Here is a 20,470-nt window from a genome sequence, read left to right on the forward strand (position 1 = left end):
GAGAGACCGAGAGACTAGCCCTGCACCGGTCACAACTAGCAATCACACTGTACCAAGGAAGAGACCATTCACACTCACATGAAGACCATTAATCACTGAGCAGGAATTGATCCCATGCTGGCTGTGAAAGTCAGCTGTGTGTACAACTACTTTTTTAAAAAATTTTAATAATTTTCTAATGTTTTTTGTTTTGTTTTTTGGGGTGCTATAATCATTAACATTTTGTAAAAAAAAAAAAAAAGACCAAAGAAGTTATCTGACAAGCATGTCTAAGTAATACTGCTGTGCTGTAGTTTATAATCTCCAGCAGGTGGCGCTAGCAGGCTAGAGATGCCATCAACTCACAGTCTGTGCGAATGTGGAGAGCTTTACTTGCATCTGCAGAGCTTTACCTGACCTCCCATTCCCCTTAGCTGCACACACCTTGTCAGCAGGTTGGGCCTTATCTTTCTCTGACTGAACTGAGCCATGCAGTGTACACTTGACCTTGTTCATTATCATGCACCAGACTTTGTTTTTACCCACCCCCTCTCGCTTTTGTGTCCACCCTGACTTTCCTTTTCCACTCTATTTGAGCAAAGATAAGAACAGAGTCTGTTTACTCAGCCACTGTCAGACACATACGCACTCTCACGCTCTCTCTCCTTTATTTACCAGTGAAGCATTGTGTTTTACCGAGTCCCAAGCCATGACCTTCCATAGGTATAAGGCCTAGTGTTCAACAGTTGACGCATTGATTTGGAGTATAATAGATCAAATCATGTTCGGTATTGAATTTTGCTGAACAAACAATGACCATGAGAAGTAGTATATACCCGGTACATGGAAATGCTTCCTATTCAAATTAGCAAAAAGATCTGACAATAATAAGAGAACCGATTCATGCTTTTTTAAATTTTTCAATACTCCAAACTAGTTTTGTCTCCATTTTTACTGCCATAAGGAGACATATATTGTTTTGTTTTGATTTTTCTTCTCTCTCTCTCTCTCTCTCTCTCTCTCTCTCTCTCTCTTTCTCCCCGAAATTTGGACTCACAGTACATGCTTTCTATGGACAGTAATGACAAGTGAATAGCTTCACCATTTAGGTAAGCTAACCATTGTGGTCGGCATGAGTTTCAAAAACTGTTAAGGTGCAATCTGAGTCCGTTTTTCGGGCACAAACATTCGCCAATGAAATGCTATTGGGTGCCGACCAGTCCAAAGTGTACCTTGTCTTGACATCTGAAATAGGCTCCAGATTAGGCTAATGAGGACAGGCTGTATAGAAATGAATGGATGGATGATTTGAAAACAATAAAGGACCCAATTTTCAACACACCGATGAGTGTTTACATTTCTCTCCTGGTTGAACCAACAACATGCTTGTCGAAACAGCTCTATTCACTTCAATGTCTTTGTGCTCATCAGACAATGTGACCGTGAATGGATCATTTAGGAGTCTTAAGTGTAGGTGTAGGTACACACAGCTGTGCACTTTTCAGAATTGCATTTGCTTTAACACAACCATATAAATCAGCCTTAACCTTTCAACGAACATAAACGTGCCAAAATTCTGGACAATAATCAAACACATAATCTGCACAACGTAATCCCTAAATTGTTTGATGACTTAATATTTGGGGTGTATACAGTACTCGGCAATAGAAGGGTGGCAACAGGTGAAATATGGTTTTAAGTCTTTATATCTCTATTAGAGGTGGGTAGTTAGGTCTATAAATTGTTTATTATTAGGAAGATTAGATAGATAGACACGCACATACTTTATGCCGTTAAATATTCATACACAAGTAAGTTAGAACAGTTAATGATTGATCAAGAATAACAAGATGTAATTTAACAGTATAAAACAGTATTTTCTGTTAAGCGTTGGTGATAGGAATGTGGTGCCGATCTCCACCGCTTGACAAAAAATACATTCTGGTTCTTTATTAATCGCTAGTAATGGGAAAATGAAGCTTCACATTTGCTTCATGAACCAGTTGTTTTATTTTTTTTACTCCTCTCAATGGCACTCTCTCAGCATTTTTCCCATAATGCCACTGGGTATTGACTTGCGTATGCACGAGCAAAAAAAAAAACACTTTTTTTTTTTTTTTAATTAGGTAAGTAAACATTGTCCGTCTATTATTTTGTTATCTGCCCCCCCCCCCCACACACACACAAAAACGTCATAGTCGAACAGATTGCGCACTATTGCGGAGAGCTAGGACTGTATGGGAATTTAGGGGAGATCGCTGGAGCACCTCACCCACACAGGCACTCAAGTCTAGCCAGACACAGCAGTAAAAAACAGCATTTTTCTTTGTCAGGAGGAGTAGACCAAACGGTATGCAAAAAAGAAAGGAAATGGCTAACCTCTTCGATGGAGGCAGTAGCCGGCAAGGGATTGGGATTGTCATCTGTACGACCATATGTCCAGGGCCGCCTTTACCTACTCATCGGCCCCGGGGCTAACCTAGCATTTCGCGCATAGGCTTTTTTTTCAGCCTTGGTACCAAGGCTGAAACGCGTAGGCATTTATTTTCAACTGGGCATGGTAAAAATAAAGGCCTGTTAATTCAGAATCACTTTGAGTGCCTAATTTTCCTGTTTTTGAGATAGATATTGTATTTTGTTGCACACCTTAGAGAAAAGCAGATCACTCACTCAGCTGAGCGAGATTTAGGCATCAATTTTTTCTCCCACTATTTTCTCCCGTAAAAAAATGATGATGGGTTGGAACTTTGTTCTCTGTGTAAGGAATGATGCAGTCAAGTTTCAAAGTCGCCTTTGGAATTACAAGACACATATCCTGCCCATAATGCAAGCCTTGATAACTGTCTATCAAAAAGTTCACAGAGAGCGTGAGGAGGGATGGCATATGCCTTTGATTCTAATGCTAAGAGCATAATTTATGTAAGATGTTTGAATGGCTTTTTGGTAAGAATAGATTAAAAGAAAGTTTCATGTCAGAGGAGCCTGAAAATGTGCGTGCAAAGCAGTCTTTTCAAAACTCCTGGGGCAGCATGTGGGTTGATGAACAGGGCGGGTGCAAGCGGTGATTAGCTCAAGCCATTTATTGCTCTAACAACAGTGTGCCAATCATGGCAATCCCTTGAGTTTTCCTCTCTTTTTTTGTAAATATGAAAGACCTTGTCCCGACAGTGACTTCAAAGGTGGCAGCGGCAGGCCTCATACCAGGCCGCGGAGTCTTCGTCAACCCTTCCCCTCCACACATCAAACCCAAGTTGACAAAAGAAGCTCTAGGTGGCATAATGAGACGTATCGCTCCTTTCAACTATGTGTGAAGTGTGACAGTCACTGTCTTCTTGTGGCTTGTGTTGACATTGTGGCCTGTGTGTTAGGAGGTGACCAGACGGTCCAGGCAGTCTCCCTCTTCTTGGATCTGAGCCGCCAAGGGCACCGTCAAACTCTGCAAGCTCCTTAGGTCAACAGTCGACTCTATCTGTGCACACACACACATGCGCAAGTGAAACAAATGGATGTATATATTGGTGTTGCACCCTCTCGAGTAGATTCCTGAAACTTAAAGAGCTGTTTACCTCAAAATTGTTTTTTAGCAGAAAATTGATAAAATCTAATCATTTTGTCAATTCATCTTCATGACATACAACATTTTGGAGCCCGAGGCTGTCGAAAAGTAACAGTTTTTGAAAATGGTTTAATATAATTTCCTTCGAAACGTCTTTAAATGGAAGTCAGAGTGCATGTAAGCCAAGACCAAAAATGTAAACACAAACGATTCCTGGCAATCAACAAAAGTTTAAAGCAGCTGGCTTTTGAATGGCACACGTTCACACTGCTTGGCACTCAACTGCGCTTGAGCAAATTTGCTCACAACACTGCATTCATAGAACTTTCACTCATTTTTGAATCATTCTGAGTCATTCGGTTTGTTTTTAGAGTGTCAGATGATGGTGATATCATCAATATTTGGTAGAAGGCACAATCGCATTCATTAAAGCACTGATCTATGGTGCAGGCCCATACATAAAACCAAATAATACAAGTTGCACACCTTTCTCTGCAAAGAGTTAGCGCCGAATATTTACACTTTGAAATGGTTCGTTATTGATTGATTAAGAAAATACAGTATCTTTACCACACTCCAATATTCACATGCACGCACAATCAAGCGCTTCATGCGATCCTTTTTGCACAAAACGCTGTAACATCCTAGCCCTTGCCAATGATACAGTTCATCCTATTCTGGTGTGGCGAATTATGACAGCCGTGTATTCACAGCCTCAAGTAAACAGCCGAGTATGAGCCTTGAAAAAGATTGATTTTTGTTTTCCAAAAGCAGCAAAACCTTTTGTTCCAGTGTGCACATCATCATCCAAACTCAACGACATTTCAAGATAAGAATTCTCAGCGATGATGAACTCAGAAAAAAGTGGCTGTAGAATTTGTCGTGAGTCACAACACGCAGACCCAGTGGAACTGTAAAAATGAAAAATGGGCACAAGTTGAATTCACCCAAACATTTCGGTGTTTTGAGTTCAAACCATTTTTAGACATCCCCAAACTGTGGACTTCAGATCATCAAGCATCTAAAGGAACAGGAAGCAGTAATCAATAGGTCTAGTAGTCTTTCGTCAGCATTGTGACCACTCCGCATCACATTTTTGGGAGGTGATGAAGACTATTATCAGTGGATTAGGAGGGATTAAGATGTCTGATCATATTGCTCTAATTCCTCCTCGCCTGTATCCGACATATTTCCCTGGCCTTGACCAAGATCCTTTTTAACCCATTAAGGTCGGGAGCCCATTACCGCGTTTCTACCATTAGCGCATTGTTGCGTCTTTCTACCTCAGCCGGAAGAGCGTATACATCTTTTTTTTTTTTAAACCAATTCTCTGTCTCTTAGCCAATGAAATGCATCACAATATACACACGACGGTTTAGTGAGCCTTAGGAGGATGTCTGGAATTTTTTGCAGATGATCGCAGGAGCTATGAAATAAGTAATGACATTGATATAGATGAAGCGCTTGTGGACTTTGAACCAGTGGAACCAGTTGAACGTTATATACGGTTAAGATATACGTTTGTAAACAATGACGATATCAACGGCTTTGTAACAGAATAGATGATGGTAATTACCACAATTTATTTTTAAAATTAAAAATAGTGCTTCTCTTACACTGACACTTTCTTTTTACATTTTTGATTGAAACAGTAAATAATAAACTCAGGCCTGTGTGAAAGCCATGTCTAAGATATCAAAATATTTTGGAATGATGTTTCTATCTGCTACAGGGGCTGAGTATTAATTATTTTGGAGGTGTTGAAACTTCAAGTTTTCAAGGGTGATTCCAAAACCGACCTTAGTCTTTAGAGAGATGTTTAGCCAGGCGCTTTAGGCCTTAATGGGTTAAAGCCAGAAGCCATGCAATGCATCTTTCATATGACTTTAAGGTCAAAAGTCAAAGGGAAGTTCAATGAGCTGCATGAGGCTGAGCCCTGACTATAAGACAGCTATGAACGGACAGGCAGGATGACATCTATACTGCAAATTGATTTGATACCACAGTAATAAAATAAATGTCGCAGCTGCCATAGTTTATGATCCCCAGAAGCACACGAAAGCACGAGCCATCATATCCACTTTCTGGTCATCCAAATCCATCACATAACGCAATTAGACGGGGGCATTACTCATTTAATATGTTTTATTATCTTGTTCCTCTCAGTTTTAAACAGTAAACTTGGGAGTTTGTGGTATCAGCCATCCTGTTGTCTGTGGCCCCCGAATTACCTCAGAGCGTGCAGTGCCTAGCACGCTGCCAAAGATGGAGGCGAGTATTGTTTTCATGACAGAGATCAATGGGTGGGTGAATATGCTTTAATTCTGCAGGAGCTGCTCTCCCAGGCTAATAAATGCAAGCCTCCCTGCTGACTGGGCTGTCGTGCTGAGCCCAGCGGGGGTTTGCCTTTTTGTGTTCCTGTGCCCAAATTATGGAACCATCAATACGCTGCCTGGAACCAGTCAATAGAAGCCCGCTTTGTGGCTGAAGGGAGACCAACTTCAAGGCTGATCAAAAAAGGGGGAAAGACTAAGCTCTGACACATTTACCAAAAAGAACGAGGATCAAAATGCAAAAGCGTTAGTTCAGACTTACTTGCAAATTCCATATGATACATATGAATGGGGGCGCCAGATAAAATCAAGGGATCCAGCCAAACCAGTTTTAAAACCAAATACGTCAAGTTGCACACCTTTCTCTGCAAAGAGTTAGCGCCGAATAGTTACACTTTGAAATGGTTCGTTATTGATTAAGAAAATACAGATTCTTTACCGCACTCCAATATTCACATGCACGCACAATTAAGCGCTTCATGCGATCCTTTGTGCCATCCGCCATCAGACTGTACAACAGCAATGTGGGCCACAACCACTCACTACACCCATGCCACTTCATTGTTCGAAAAAGTTGTTTCACGTATATGACAGTGTCTTCTAGGTATTTTTTTTTAATCTATTATATTTATTTTTTAAACACTCTGCTATGTGCTGCTGTAACGGCTGAATATTCCCTATGAGATCATTAAAGGATTATCTTATCCTATCTTATTTGACTGAACTTTGCCTCTTTAATAAAAGTTGAATTCTGCTCGCTGATCCGGAGGTTGTCATACACTTTCCTTTGACAATGCGAAGGTGATGAACACCGTTGTTGTGCACGAGTATTTTTCCGTCTTGCCTTACTGCTGCTTGTAGCATCAAGTGAATTATTAAGTATCCGGCTTCAAATAGCTTGTAAAACTCTGTCCTCCTCAAAATATGAAACTTTCTTTCCCTTTTCCTCGCACTTTTATTATTGTTGGCTTCTCAAATATCAAGTTGTCTCCGGATTTTCAAACGTATTGAAAAATAAGAGTTTCCCCAGCTTGCAAGCGCATTCAAAGAGCGACTTCTTCAGATGTGCCACCTTGCAGCGTGGTGGTGGCTGTGCAGGAACAGGATCATTCAGATATGCTAATGGATCAGCGGGGTAGCTCGGAGCGTGGCTTACCCCGCTTTAAAAGACAGCTGCCTTCTCCCTTTCTTTTCATGCCCTGCTCTCAGCCAGCCTCTCTTTTTCCCACTCGACACTGATAGCAGGTTGAAATGTAATAACCATTACATTTCTACTAATTAGGCAGATAGAGCAATTAGCCGGGTGCATGTAATTCCAGGTTGTGAAATATGTTTGACAAAGGGAGTTCAGACGATGAGTTTGGGCAGTCATCTGATGTCGGCACAGTGTAATGATATCATGCTCAATGCGGAGAGCTGTACATAATGGAGCCAATGCCCACCGGCCCTCCCCTCAGCAGTCTCCCTCTGTGTCAGCGCCTGTATATGAACCATTGGCTCCGCTGAAGCCCCCAGTCCCACACTCTCTTGGGCTATCTATTCTCTCCAGCCAGAGTCATGCTGCGCAGGAATCCTGGGTGATTGGGTTTCTTTCAGGGGCCTTATAGTCAGTCATAAATCGGAGGGGATCCCGCCTGGCCCCTCGCTCTCGCCCCTAACCCTGGCTCCAGCTGGCAGGGGACGATTGTTGGAGAGTCGGGGTCATTGCGGGGTCGCTCTCTGTGGCGCTTCTTAACTCTCCTTGCCTATTTTTTTTCCAACCCCTCCTCTGCACTATACCCCCTTTTTTCTCTGTCTCCTGGCTGAGGTTGCTAGGGCTTGGTATTTGCTTTTTAGGACCACGTTGTAATTACAGAGAAGCTCTACTCCCACTGCCGCCTCTGGCTCCTTCTACGCTTTCACTGCTGATCGGTGGTAAGAAGCTGCCGCGGCCATCTCCTTCACCACGACAGGCTTTTATATTGCTTCCTCCCGAGGCACACGTAGAACGGCTCCGTTCACGTATGTCATATCATTCACACAAAAAGGAACAGTGGAGACCTAAATAAGTGCAAAGTTCACAAGCAGTTGCCAGGTTAGAATGTGATGGAAAAGCTAGTGCTATAACCATGTTTCCATTCAATGGTACAGTTATTGCTGTTTGCCACGGCAACGTTTGGAATGCTACACCTTTATCTGACGTGCGCGTTCACTGTGGGGTGATTTGGCGTATTACCGATGGCAGCATCACAGGATGTAAATAGAATGAATCATACCGGCGCAACATGATGTAAACTGCCACTGAATTTGACAAAGACACACTCCTACACAACAACACAAAGACCTCCCTGCATCATGATTCATTGCAGTAGATTTTTAAAAGGGCTCATTTTGCGATGTTCCCGTTGTTAGTTTAGTACCCTTTTCAATGTGGAAATACAAAACATTAAGAAAAAAAATGATCCTGAGCCAAACTGCAGTGCTTGATAAAAAAAAAACAAAAAAACTTTTGATGTATTTCCCTTGAGTGTTTAAAAGTTTCACATACACATATACATCTTCATAATCATCCTCATCGAATGCTGCATTCCAGACTGCAGGATAGTAGGAAATAGCCCACTTGGAGCTTCCGAGGTTTGACCTCAAAGCGTTCCATTCAAAAGTAAACAAAAAACATTGCTGATGACCTTGATCAGCAAATTGTTTAGTATTAGAGGTCAAAATGATGTACTCAAAAGCCAGAAGTATAATTAAAAAGTAGATTACACAGAGATCTGAACTTTTTTTTTCTTTTTACCAAATTACTTCATGCAGTGGCTGAAGCGTAAGAAACTGGCCAGCCATGCCATTATGATCACTTGCAGAATATAATGATATGCAACAGTGCTGTGAAAAAGTTCTTGCCCTCTTCTCAGGTTTTTTTTTTTTCAATTAAGATAATCAAATAAATGCAAATATCAGACAAAGATAACCCAAGGACTTAACATAAAATTCTGTTTTTAAATGGGGAAAAAAAATATTCAAAGCTACCTGGCCTACTTGGTGTTGAATCATGAATTGACTGCGGCTAGTCACATTTTTTGGAAAGCTTCAATTTCACTGACCACACCCAAGCATGATTACCTCCAGACATGTTTAAACAAGAAATCACTGAAGTAGAACCTGTAACAAATTGAAGACAGTCAAAAGATCCGAAAAAGGTTTTTTTTTCTGATATTCACATTTGTTTGATGATCTTAAATATTAAAGTGAGGAAAGTGCAAAAACAAGAACTTGAGAAGACGGCAATTACTTTGTCACACCACTGTACCAATACAAATATTCTGCCTTTACAAAGGTAATACTGCTCAGTTTTGATTGACACTGCCAGCACTACTATGGGATATTGTTATGTTATTGTTACTAAATTTTTACTTTTGTGCCTAAAATTCAAGGTTGGGGGCCACTGTGACCCTAGTCAAAAAGAGAAAGTGAGTCTGGAGCCCTGTGTTATCACCAAAAGTACAATTGTTTGGACTTTTCCAGCCATGTAAATGACAATTACTCTCACAGATGAGACTTTTGAAAGCGTGTTTTGGTGGATAAAAAGCAGAACAGGTTGCCAAAAGGGCATATGGAATCATTTGTGTAATTGTTCAGCTTGCTGTCTTATTTTTTCAGCGGTAGACGACAAAACAGAGCGGTCACAGCTGCAATTGTCTTTTGTGGGAGATTACAGCCCTTTGCCAACATCTGGGATCATAAACTAAACTACCAAAGTGACCAAAACACAATGACAATATTGTCATTGCACAATTTATGAGTCCCATTTTATGGCATTTGCAAAATTGGCTCGAATTCAATCATGTCTTTAATAAACCTACCAAAAAGAAGTCTAATGTTCAAAACACAGGATATTACAGTGGAACAACAGCATACATTTAGATTCCGCAGCAGAAAATAAATGTACTGTACATCTTCACATTAAAATTCAGTCTGGAATTAAAGGATTTTATCAGCATAATAAATCCTTCAGATTGAGCAAATCGTTTGAGGCCATGCAGAAGCATTTTTATTGTCTAACACACTTCAAAGAGACTATAACTAAAATATCACAAATATGCACAGTGCTTTATGCTATATAGAAGAATGACTTGTCTTTCATGCCTATGGAAAAAAATGGAACAAACGAAACGGCGTTCCCTGTGAAATGGGATACGGGCATGGTGGATCCATTGTTCTATTTCAGTTTGCTTGAATCGGTGCATGTTGGCTCGTTTTTGCCGCACCATTCTGACTTCTGACAAACAGCATCTGTACCAGGGACGCCACTTCCTCCCACGAGGCAGATGGGAACAAACCCACTATAATCACTTCAAATAAACAGGATGCCATTTATTGTTTGCTCCACCAATTGAAGTATGTCCCTTGGTAGTTAATGAGCTCTTGATTAATCATTTTAATGTTTTGACTCATTACATGCCAGTAGGGAGAGATTAAATGATTGGCATCACACAAATCATATATTTAAGCTATACGTGCATGTTCAATATAGAGCACAGGTGTCAAAGTCAAGGCCCGGGGGCCAGATCCGGCCCGCAACTTAATTTTATGCGGCCCACGAAGGCAAATCATGTGCGTCAACTTCACGTTTCTTGCAAATAGTTTTCACTTTTAACAACACTGAGATATGAGATACTGCCATGTGTTATTTGTTACCAATCCTCTGCCATAAAATAAATGAAAAAATAATTGAACAGTTAATTACTTACCATCCAAAACTACCTATCCATCAATTTGTTGTTTGCATGTAATCATATCAGGCGATCACACATTTATATGGGTTCACAGTAATGTGGCCCCCGACAAAAAATGAGTTTGACACCCCTGATATAGAGGGTCCGTTTATCCTGTAGCTCTACTGCAACCACATATGACTATTACAATGCATCAGAATGTCAAATTAATTCAGATGTAATCAAAGACTAGACCTTCAACTTCGGTGCAATTTTTAAAATTAATTTCTTTTAAAAACAAATGAATGATGGCCATACATACATTTGAGGTTTTCAAAAAGCACGGTTGATAAAAATATCATATATTAAAATTGCAGGCTGTTACATGTATGCCAAAGCAACGATAACCTATTACCAGAGCTGGGCAGTCCGTCCCGGGGCCGGACTGTTCGGACCCTCCGGCCCACCAAGGTATAAATATACAGTTTATACAGTTCACATATTGTGCTTTATAACTATACTTAAACTAAACATACTAAAGCTTTGGTAAGAAAATGATCACGAGTGGCGCTCACGCCACCAGGTCCATTCACTCGAATGGATCAATTTGAATGAATGAGAACGATATTGACAGATATCGTGCAATGGGAGGATAGTGTGGAGATAATAAAATGACGGGATTTGCTCTCACTCACTCAAATGGACCCTTTCAAGTGAAGGGAGCCAGACGTGTGCACTGCTTCACTATTTCATTCATTGGTACATACAAAATTGTGAATATGGTATATTATTTTTGTAAAACACAATATATGTGTACTATATATACTGCATTTATTACTTGGTGGTGGGTGGCTCTGTCTCACTCGCTTAAAACCAGGGAATGTGTGCAGTGGTGTTCTTTGCACATCGCTTAAAGAAACGGCGCTCCTCAACCTGCATTCTAGGACCAGGTTGGAAGCGGTTCTGAGGAGCAGTTCCACTGAAATCGCACGGCGTCTAAAAAGTGTAATGGAAAAGTGACCACACAGGGCAGAATCAGGCTGTTTCGAGGTAGAAGCAGTGCAAGGAAAAAGGGGCTTTGGTGTGGGGGGTTGTGATTATGTTAGCAAGTCCCACTGCTTTGTAACATAGGAGTGGGAGTGCAGAATGGCTGCAGACATGATCAGAAAAAGGCAGATAAAAGATGTGCTTAGTTGTTTAATTTCCCACTTGATGGGTGGGCAGGCACACCAGACAAACAACTATTTGCCTACAAGAAAAAGTGCCCTTGAACAAATATTTGTGTGGGCCCACCCCTTTGATGATTGTGACTGCTTTTACCATGCTCAATTGCTCATTTTTAATTGACACTGGGAATCAGGATCATGCATTCTTGTTTTACAGAACAACCACAGTCATCAATTCTAACAGTGATTGTTTTTATGTTTATAAGAAAAGATGAATCGTGTGGATTTTTTTTTTTTAATTTCCAGTGATTGTGCTCGTGTGCCTAATACAAAACAATACAATACAATTCAATACAATTATATACTCTGACTCTCGAAAATGTTATGCTTTGTTGTCGTTGCTGTTTTTTTTTACAATTTATGGTATTGAAGCGATAGGGTCCCCAAATGACTACTCATGATATCATGAAATTGTGTTATTTCTCTCAAAAACTAGGCCTGTGAGCAAACAATCTTAATGAGATATGTCACACAGATGTTGTGTGATGTCCTACTGTGACAACCTGAAGTGATTTATGGAGTTGTTTTTGTGCTAATTATCCAAATGAATTCGGTTTTGTTGCAGTCATCCAAACCTCCTGTGGGAGCTGGAATATCAAAAGTAAAGCCACGTTTTTGGGGGCCCTCAGGGAAATGTCACAAAAAAAAGACAGAACAAAGAGGGTATCAAAACAACAAACCAAAACTCTTAATACAGGCGCTGTAGATTTCAGACTTTTATTTTCTGTAATATATAATCTAGTTGGTGGAATAGCACATCCGCTTCACTGTTTTGAGGTCCAGGGTTTGAATCTCGGCTCTGGCCTTCCTGAATGGCGTGTGCATGTTCTCCCTGTGCTCCAAACACACATTGCACAAACGTGAATGTTAGGTTAACTGAAGACTCTAAATTGTCCATGGGTATGAAAGTGAGTGGGAATGGCTGTTGTTCTTTATGCGCCCTGTGATTGGCTGGCAACCAGACCAGGTTGTACAAAGATTCTTGCCCAAAGTCAGTTGGGGATTAATTGACAGAGAATCACATTGTCCATAAAGAAGGATTACAACAAAAAGTTGTAGTCTCAAGCAAAGCTGGTTTTCGTATTCCATCTGAGTGTTGCTTTGTTTCCTGGATAATTCAATCTCTCCCTAAGCTTTCTCTTGTCTCCTCTTGGTGGCATGGCTGCCAGTGGAGAGTGTAGCAGCAAGGCACCCACACCAGGAAGAAGCCACATCTTTGCTTTCTTATTGCTGTCTTCTGGACTGAATTCTTTCTCGCTCCTGTTTTGATCGGCACTGTGTGTTTTACCTCTTTTTCTCCGTATGAATGCTAACTTTTGAATTTCAGGTTACATACTGTTTGTTTTTGTTGTCTTATTATCTCCTTCCATTCTCTTTGTACTGTAGTATGGTCTTTTCTTCCTTGTTTACCAGTTTACTAATTATTACAAGAAGTGGGTAGTAACATGCTTCATTTAGTTTGTAACATTTCCTTAAGTAACTTTTTAGATAAATTGTAATCGTCAGAGTATTTTTAATGCAACATACTTTTTACTTTTGCTTGAGTACACGTCAAACATGAAGACAACATGACAACAATCTGAAATACAATATACCGTGTATAGGGTAATCCTGTAATCCTTATCATCTTGAAAATATTCTAATAAAACCCAATTGACCGTGCGGCACAACTATTTGGTTTTGTCACACACGGACGCACGATCGTGAGTGCAAGGTAGTCTTCAATTGAATACGTCACATGCCGACTACATATTCCGCAAGGGGCGGATCTTGCAGTTTATCTGCACTTTGCGCACGCCAATCTCATGCACCGACGCCAGCGAGTCTAAATCTACTTCTGCAATGCCTAGCCTTGCATGATCTTACACCGCCATGATTTTAATGTAAATGAGGGCATACTCACCCATAGCCTGTGAGTCTGCTATGTCCCAACCCACGGCGCAAATGACCCTTTTTGCTCATTTGTACCAGTACAAAGTCTAGGTAAATACAAAAAACTCCACCCATGCGCACAGTTAAGACTGCGCTTTGTGCTACACTTGTGCTAAGACAAAGAATAGGGCCCTATAGGACTTTGTGTCATCACACAGTTGCACAAAGTTTAAAGTGTTGTGGTCACAATACAGTAATGGAGGTGTAGGCAGTGGGACAAGACAAGTTCAGTCTGAAATGGCAGCTGGCGTTTGTGTTTCATCTCTGACAGATGCTGAGATGTCAGGGTGATCTATTCCTTTTCCATTTGCCTGCAGAGGAAGACCAAAGGGATGATGATGTCATCAGGAATGTTTTGGGTATCAGAAACTGTTGACATCTGTGTAGTGCTGTCTAAACAGGGTGAGAACTGACATCTCTCTGTAGTTCAAGCAGATAAGCAGTGAGTAGTGGAAGTCAACACCAATTCAACTGACCCTCCATCTCCTTGGGAGCTGACCCAATACTACAATTATAAATAGGAAGTGCTGTCACAACCATGCAGGATTCCTCCAGCCTGGCCAGAAAACCAAAGCACCTCTATCTTTCACTGCTTTGAGCGTTCTCTTTCACCACTCCTCCCTCTGTGGTTTTGACATGTAAGATGGTAGTTCAGGTTCAGGACACTTCCATTCCCAACTTTTGCTGAATCTCTTTCATGTTGCTGCCACAATCCTTCTGATATGAACATGGCTATGCGGGTGAGCCTGGCAACATGAAAGCAGGCAGACCATTGACAAGAAGCACGTTGTCACCTAGCGGTGTGTTTCATTTCGCTTCTCCACCATAAGGTTATAAGGCTAATCTCGGATCTATCCTTGTTTCTACATGCAGGGTAGGTTGGCCGAATGGGGAAAGTTGATTTATCCCTGAAAAGAGCCTGACATCATACCAGCGCGACACAGTGCTTTTTCTGAAAACCTCCACCTTTAGACCTCTTTTAAAGGGTTACATGATTACTCTCCAAAATGCCATTATTGTTCAAACATACGGACAAAAATTAAGTCTTTCTCAGTTTTTTCCTTTGGATTTTTGAGAAGAAAATGGCAACATCTTCAGTAGTTGGTGGTGTCATTTTTTTAAAGAAACACAGCACATTTTGTTTGTCCTTCCACATTTAATCTTAAATTATATTTTAAATCTTCTCCTTTGTCTTTGTCAAGATAATCAGACTTTGCCTGGCCTAGTGTCAGTGAAATCAAGATACACTTTGTTGGTGAAGTGCTGCAATGTGAAGTAAATTCTGAATAAAAAGATATCGTCTTTCCCCCAAAAATGAGAGGGCGGGGGGGTTTTCAAGTATGTGACTATGTTTGCACAAATCATACGATTCCGGTGTTATCTTCAAAAAACGTCCACTTTGAGACCCATTCTCCAATGTGCATTTTCAGGCTCCAGGTACCGTGAAAGATCAAAACAACACAGATTTGATTCTTTTGCAGTTGGAAACTATGTTGTATAAACAGACCCTTACTCAGATACTTCAAAATCACACCATCATACCACACAACAAAGTGTAACCCATATATGAATATGAATTTAACACATGCAATACATAGCTACAGACAAAGGGATGTAGTTTCATGAGTTATTTGATAAGATGATAAAAGTGTAATTCCCCAAATGATTCCATTCAATTTGCTTTGGAGAATAAATCAAAGCATATCAAACAGGATGTAATGAAGTTGCCTGTCAAACATCTTAGTTTGGGACAATTTTGGGCTGTCTAAGTGGCTTCCTTTTTTCAGCATGTCAAAGGGTTCCTCATTTGATCACTCGGAAAGCATGGAGACACAATGTGAAATCTCTAGGTATTAAGTTGGGTATCTGTGTCCGGGACACGTCTTGATCACCACTTACAAAGAAGTCAAACAGCCATTGCACTTGCAATAAAAGCCTGAGAGGGAATAAAGCCTACCAGCACATTCCGTAACTGGGTTACCAACAGCTGTCGCTTTGACTTGGCAATAACTTGCATTCGTGAACGCAAAATGTTTTCTCTCGAAAAAATTTCCAGCGTGCTTTTTTTTTTTTTTTTAACTCATGAATATGACTCCTATTTGACTTCATATTTTTCCCCCAAATTACTTAGATATATTTTCAAGTTAAGCAGTCACAACACTTGGCCCACATACTTGATCATGCATTAATGTCACAAACGCACTGTGTCGTGAGGAATGAGAATGACAAGTTATTCAGTGCTGTTTTGATATTTGAGCCCGAGGAACGCCTGCAGATACAGTGATCCCCTGTCTGAGGAGGAAACCTCATAGATGAGGTAAGACCGCTTACAGCAATGAAACAATATCTGAAACAGATTAAAAGACTTTTTCCTCCGCGTGATTCAGGTCCTTTTCAGCTCACCCAGGTGTTACTCCTCACAACAGCGAGGTGAGGAGAGCAGGATGGATATGCAATTGCAACCTGAAATCTATTCTGGAAGCGCAAAACAAAGAAAGTTCATTTTTGTCGGTTGTTGTAGCCCCCAGTGTCGGCTGACAGACATTTGAGAATTCTGTTCAGCTGTCTGACAGCTCGACTTCATTGTTCTTCTGTGGTAGAAGATTGATGTGCAAGAATGTGCAATGATCCAGAATAAGAAAATTACATCAGAATGACAAACACTCGTGGTCTGCAGGCACTCACTCTTCTATTTTGTCTTTAAACATGTTCAGGTTTCAGTGTGAGGAAGTCAGTCCCTCCCAGGGCGCCGAATCCTTCATACCTTGTTGACATCCTGGAGAATGAAGGATCATAAATAACCCTTCATGTCTAAATTTGACTTCAGTGAAGCCAATTGTATTTGCTTTTGTGTTTTTTGCTGGAAACACTCATCTGAGGCAGTTTTCTCTAGTACCCAATATGCTGATTATCTGCTGTGAAGCAATGAGACTAGTGATCCGTGCCTGCTTCTTTGTGCAGCATGAAAGCAAATCAAAACAGCCATAGAAATGTCTGTGGACAATGCACCGTGAATAATGTAAACAAACTTCAGAGAGGTGTGCTGCTCTTGTGGTTCCTTTAAGTGGAAGTCAACCCAAACATATTTTTTCAAGAATATGTACTATGCAGGCCCACTAGTTGAAACAAGGCATTATGATTGATATGAAATATGAGTTAAGCAGCGAAATCCACACGTTTTTAGCCCTCTCAGGGGCGGCCATTTTGTCACTTCTGTCAACTGAAAATGACATCACAGACCCTCAGGGCTCAGATAACGACCAATCGCGGCTCACCTGTTTTCTGAAGCTGAGCTATGATTGGTCGTTATCGGAGCCCTGAGGGTCTGTGATGTCTTTTTCAGTGGACAGAAGTGACAAAATGGCCGCCCCCAGAGATAGCTATAAACGGGTGGCTTTTGCTGCTTAACTGATATTCCACAAATGCAATATTAATCAGAATGCCATTTCAACTAGTGGGCCTGCATAGAACATATTATTGAAAGAAATATATGTTTGGGTTGACTTCCCTTTAAAAATTCATCTGCGAATACAATGACAGCCTTACACAAGAATCACAAAACAATGCTGTTCCCATGCTCATTCCCATGATTGCCAGTCCAAGCTCTCCTTGTTTTTCCCCACCACTTGATATCGATGAAAAACGACCAGATCACTTAGATCTCAGCCGCTTCTCTGGAAAAGCTGTCTGTTCCTGTTGATTATGGCAGTGTTTTTCTGTCTGTATTGATAGCCATTTCCTCCTTCCCCGCAGCAGCTTCGAAGTCTCCGTACCGACGCTCAGCACAGCACAGCTAGCAGAGTCCCACCGAGTGCAAGCATAGGAGGAAATCAATAGAGAAAATATTGCTGCAGGCTCGCACATTTTTATCTTGCTTTGAACGAGTCAGCTTTAATTTTACTTTGATCTCCATTTGCTGCTTTTGGGATAGCTTGGCTGCACATAGAAGCATTGGGGAGGTGGTGGAGGGGGGTCTTCCACCAGGGCTTTTATACAAAAGACCCCTTCAGTTGAAGCCTTGATTTTGTGTCAGTGTCCATTTGCAAGGACTAAAGACAGGAGGTATCAAAACAACAACTACTCCAGGACTTGTGCTGATCTACAGCCGATCAGAGCAAACCTTTGGGCAGTGTTAGCCTGGGTGCACAATAAAGAGTTTCTTAATGCTGCTGTCTGAAGCAGCTCAGTGGTGATGTGTGCTAACAGGTTGACATGACGCACAGCTGGCGCTGTTCTCAATGCAGGCACAGTGTCACCCTCCTTCCCACCCGACCTCTCTCATCCACACATCATTAGATGTGACACACAAAAGGAATGATGATATTATAGCATCACCTAAGGCCCACGGAAGACGCCCTTGGTTCATCCTTTTCAAACCAGCGAATTCTTAAAAGAGAAGGTGTTTGGGAATTTGTTTCTCTTTTATACAGCAGAGACAAAAGGGAAGGATAAATGACCAGGGCAGAGAAAAGACCAGCGCCTTGCTGGGGAGAGAGGGAAGGGTCTAATCTAATTTGGATGGAGCAGGATGTGTGTGTGTGTGTGTGTGTGGTGGGGGGGTTGTGGGGGTGGGTGTGAACATGTGTGTGTGTGCAGACATGCATGGCTCCACCGCACAGTGTGAGGGGACTGTGGGAATGGGACAGGAGGGCCATGCTATTGAATGGCGCCTCCAGAGCCAGAAGCAGTGGGGAGTCTCCCCTGACGCGCTGATTCCGGCCGGCCACTCAAAGAGGGATTAGACCAGTGAAGGCCTTCCTGATTAACAATTCACACTCAAGTACCCCCACAAGGACCTTGGGTAATAATATTGCCATCAGTGTCCTTCACCGAAACAGACACTAAAAATCTTTCAGCCTTTCTGACTTTTTTTCCTCCTCGTTCATGTCTAAAGGCCACTATTCACTCTCGTGTTGTGTGACTCTGAAGAAAAAGTCACCAAACACACATCTTCACTAGGGCTGGTCTAGATTTCAAGCATTTTTTTTAAATCACAAGTTGTAAAATTCAACAACTGCCCCTCCCTGGAAGCCCTCCTCTCTTCATTCTTCTCTTAAATGACCATCCCATGAAAAAGTGTATCAAAGCAGGCTTGACGTAGACCAGCTTGGGCTTCATAACAAACAAAAACCCATTGAAACAGGCTTTCTTGGCAAGCAGCCTCTCAACCCTATCATGGCCCACCGTCGCCATAATTACACTAATCTATAAACACTTACAAGGTTACAATAACGCTGACACTTCCTCTTATTAAGCACAAGGCACAAAGAATGAGGTCAAAGGTTGAACCTTCCATTGATGGCTGTGATGTAACCTTGTGAAACAAAGCAGATTGGCAAAAAAGGGAAATAAAGGTTGTGAGACAAATTAGCCCTCATTAATAAGTTTGTTTATTGAACTATTTAAAACACATGAGGATGAATACTGCAGGCTTTGATGTAGACAGGCCTCCTTAATATTTAATCACTTGACTCATGCATTTCCTAAAAACATCTGACCCTTTACTAAAACGGGAGCTCCTATTCAAACTGACACTTCAGACAGACATTGCAGGCAAAAATATATTTATGGCATAATGCAAAATCATTTTAAATTTCCAAGTGTGAAAATCTGCATTAAGACCAAATTCTCACTGAAAAATAAACACTTTTCAATCCGAGCCTCAAATAGATGAGTGGGAATAGGGGAGAAAATAACAGATTATGCTGCTAAAGGGGATCATCCTGAGCTAATGCTGAACGTGCACGATCAGGAGGCAGAACAGGATCTTTGAACAATGCGCGGGGCATATGAACAAATAGTCTCACCTCCAGCTGAGTGTGTTGTTTCTTCTCATTGTGCACCCTGAAAGAGAAGAGGAGGGCCTTGGTTAAGAAGATTAGAGCCCTACCCCACCCGTACATTTAATCAACACGGCCTTTCAATGGCGCTAACAATACCAAACATGTCCAAAATGTCCAACCATTTCTCCCATAGCATACCTCACATGCTGGAACGGAGGACAAGTCATCCAATAGGGGCCAAGAGAACCATGATCAATCTTATTATGCACAGGGATGGCATAAACAGATTTGTTATCTTCAAAAAGCACGATGCATCACTTTTAGAATTGTCACAATCACTGTGGACTCTTTGATATCACTCTTACTTCAAGGCTTGAACAAACTGCATCAGCTCCAGCTCCTTTTACAGTATTAATCAAATTCCCTTAAAAACCTGAGGAGCTTTGCTTGCTCGCCCTTCATTTCTTTCATCCGTGGTTAAATATGTAAATAAAATGTCTAAAGTCATTCTTCAAAGGGGAACAAAAGAAAAAGGGGTCGGAGGGAAAAGACAGCCATAAAATTCCTCCGATTCTCCATAACATTAGCCAGAGGGGGGCCGGCTTCCAGCTAGAGCCTAGCAGCAGGGGAGCGAGCAAGCTCCATAGAATCACAGATTGCAAATCCCACACACAAAAAAATAATTTCAGCTTCACCCATCAAAGCCCACCCCCTTTCACTTTATTAGTTGCAGAATTATCCCACATTTACTGATTTTCTGAGAGATGGGCTACGTATGTTTGCCCCTTCCCTCACTGTTGTGGTTGTAAAGATGAAATCATGAAATCAACAAATCATGACAGCGACAGTTGTATAGGCTACATATGCTAAAGTCTGAAAAGGCAGCCTTGACTCATGTTTCTGTCTATATTTCAAAGCCATCATCGCCATCATGACCAGGAAAACGGTCATAGAGAAAAAGAAAGAG

The 20,470-nt window shown here is 41.3% G+C and overlaps 1 long non-coding RNA gene across 1 annotated transcript; it reads right to left on the reverse strand.

Annotated features, from left to right (window-relative positions):
- Window positions 1-3,026: 3,026 nt before the first annotated feature.
- Window positions 3,027-20,089, reverse strand: LOC147147697 (uncharacterized). The gene is made up of 3 exons (XR_015086928.1): window positions 19,702-20,089; window positions 19,528-19,564; window positions 3,027-3,448 (listed from the first exon to the last, which is right to left on the reverse strand). It is a non-coding gene; the product is annotated as an uncharacterized LOC147147697 (long non-coding RNA).
- Window positions 20,090-20,470: the final 381 nt, after the last annotated feature.

This window comes from Filicampus tigris, chromosome 5, assembly GCF_054856515.1.
Source record: "Filicampus tigris isolate MCC_2025a chromosome 5, RoL_Ftig_1.0, whole genome shotgun sequence".
In the NCBI taxonomy this organism is placed as follows: Eukaryota; Metazoa; Chordata; class Actinopteri; order Syngnathiformes; family Syngnathidae; genus Filicampus; species Filicampus tigris.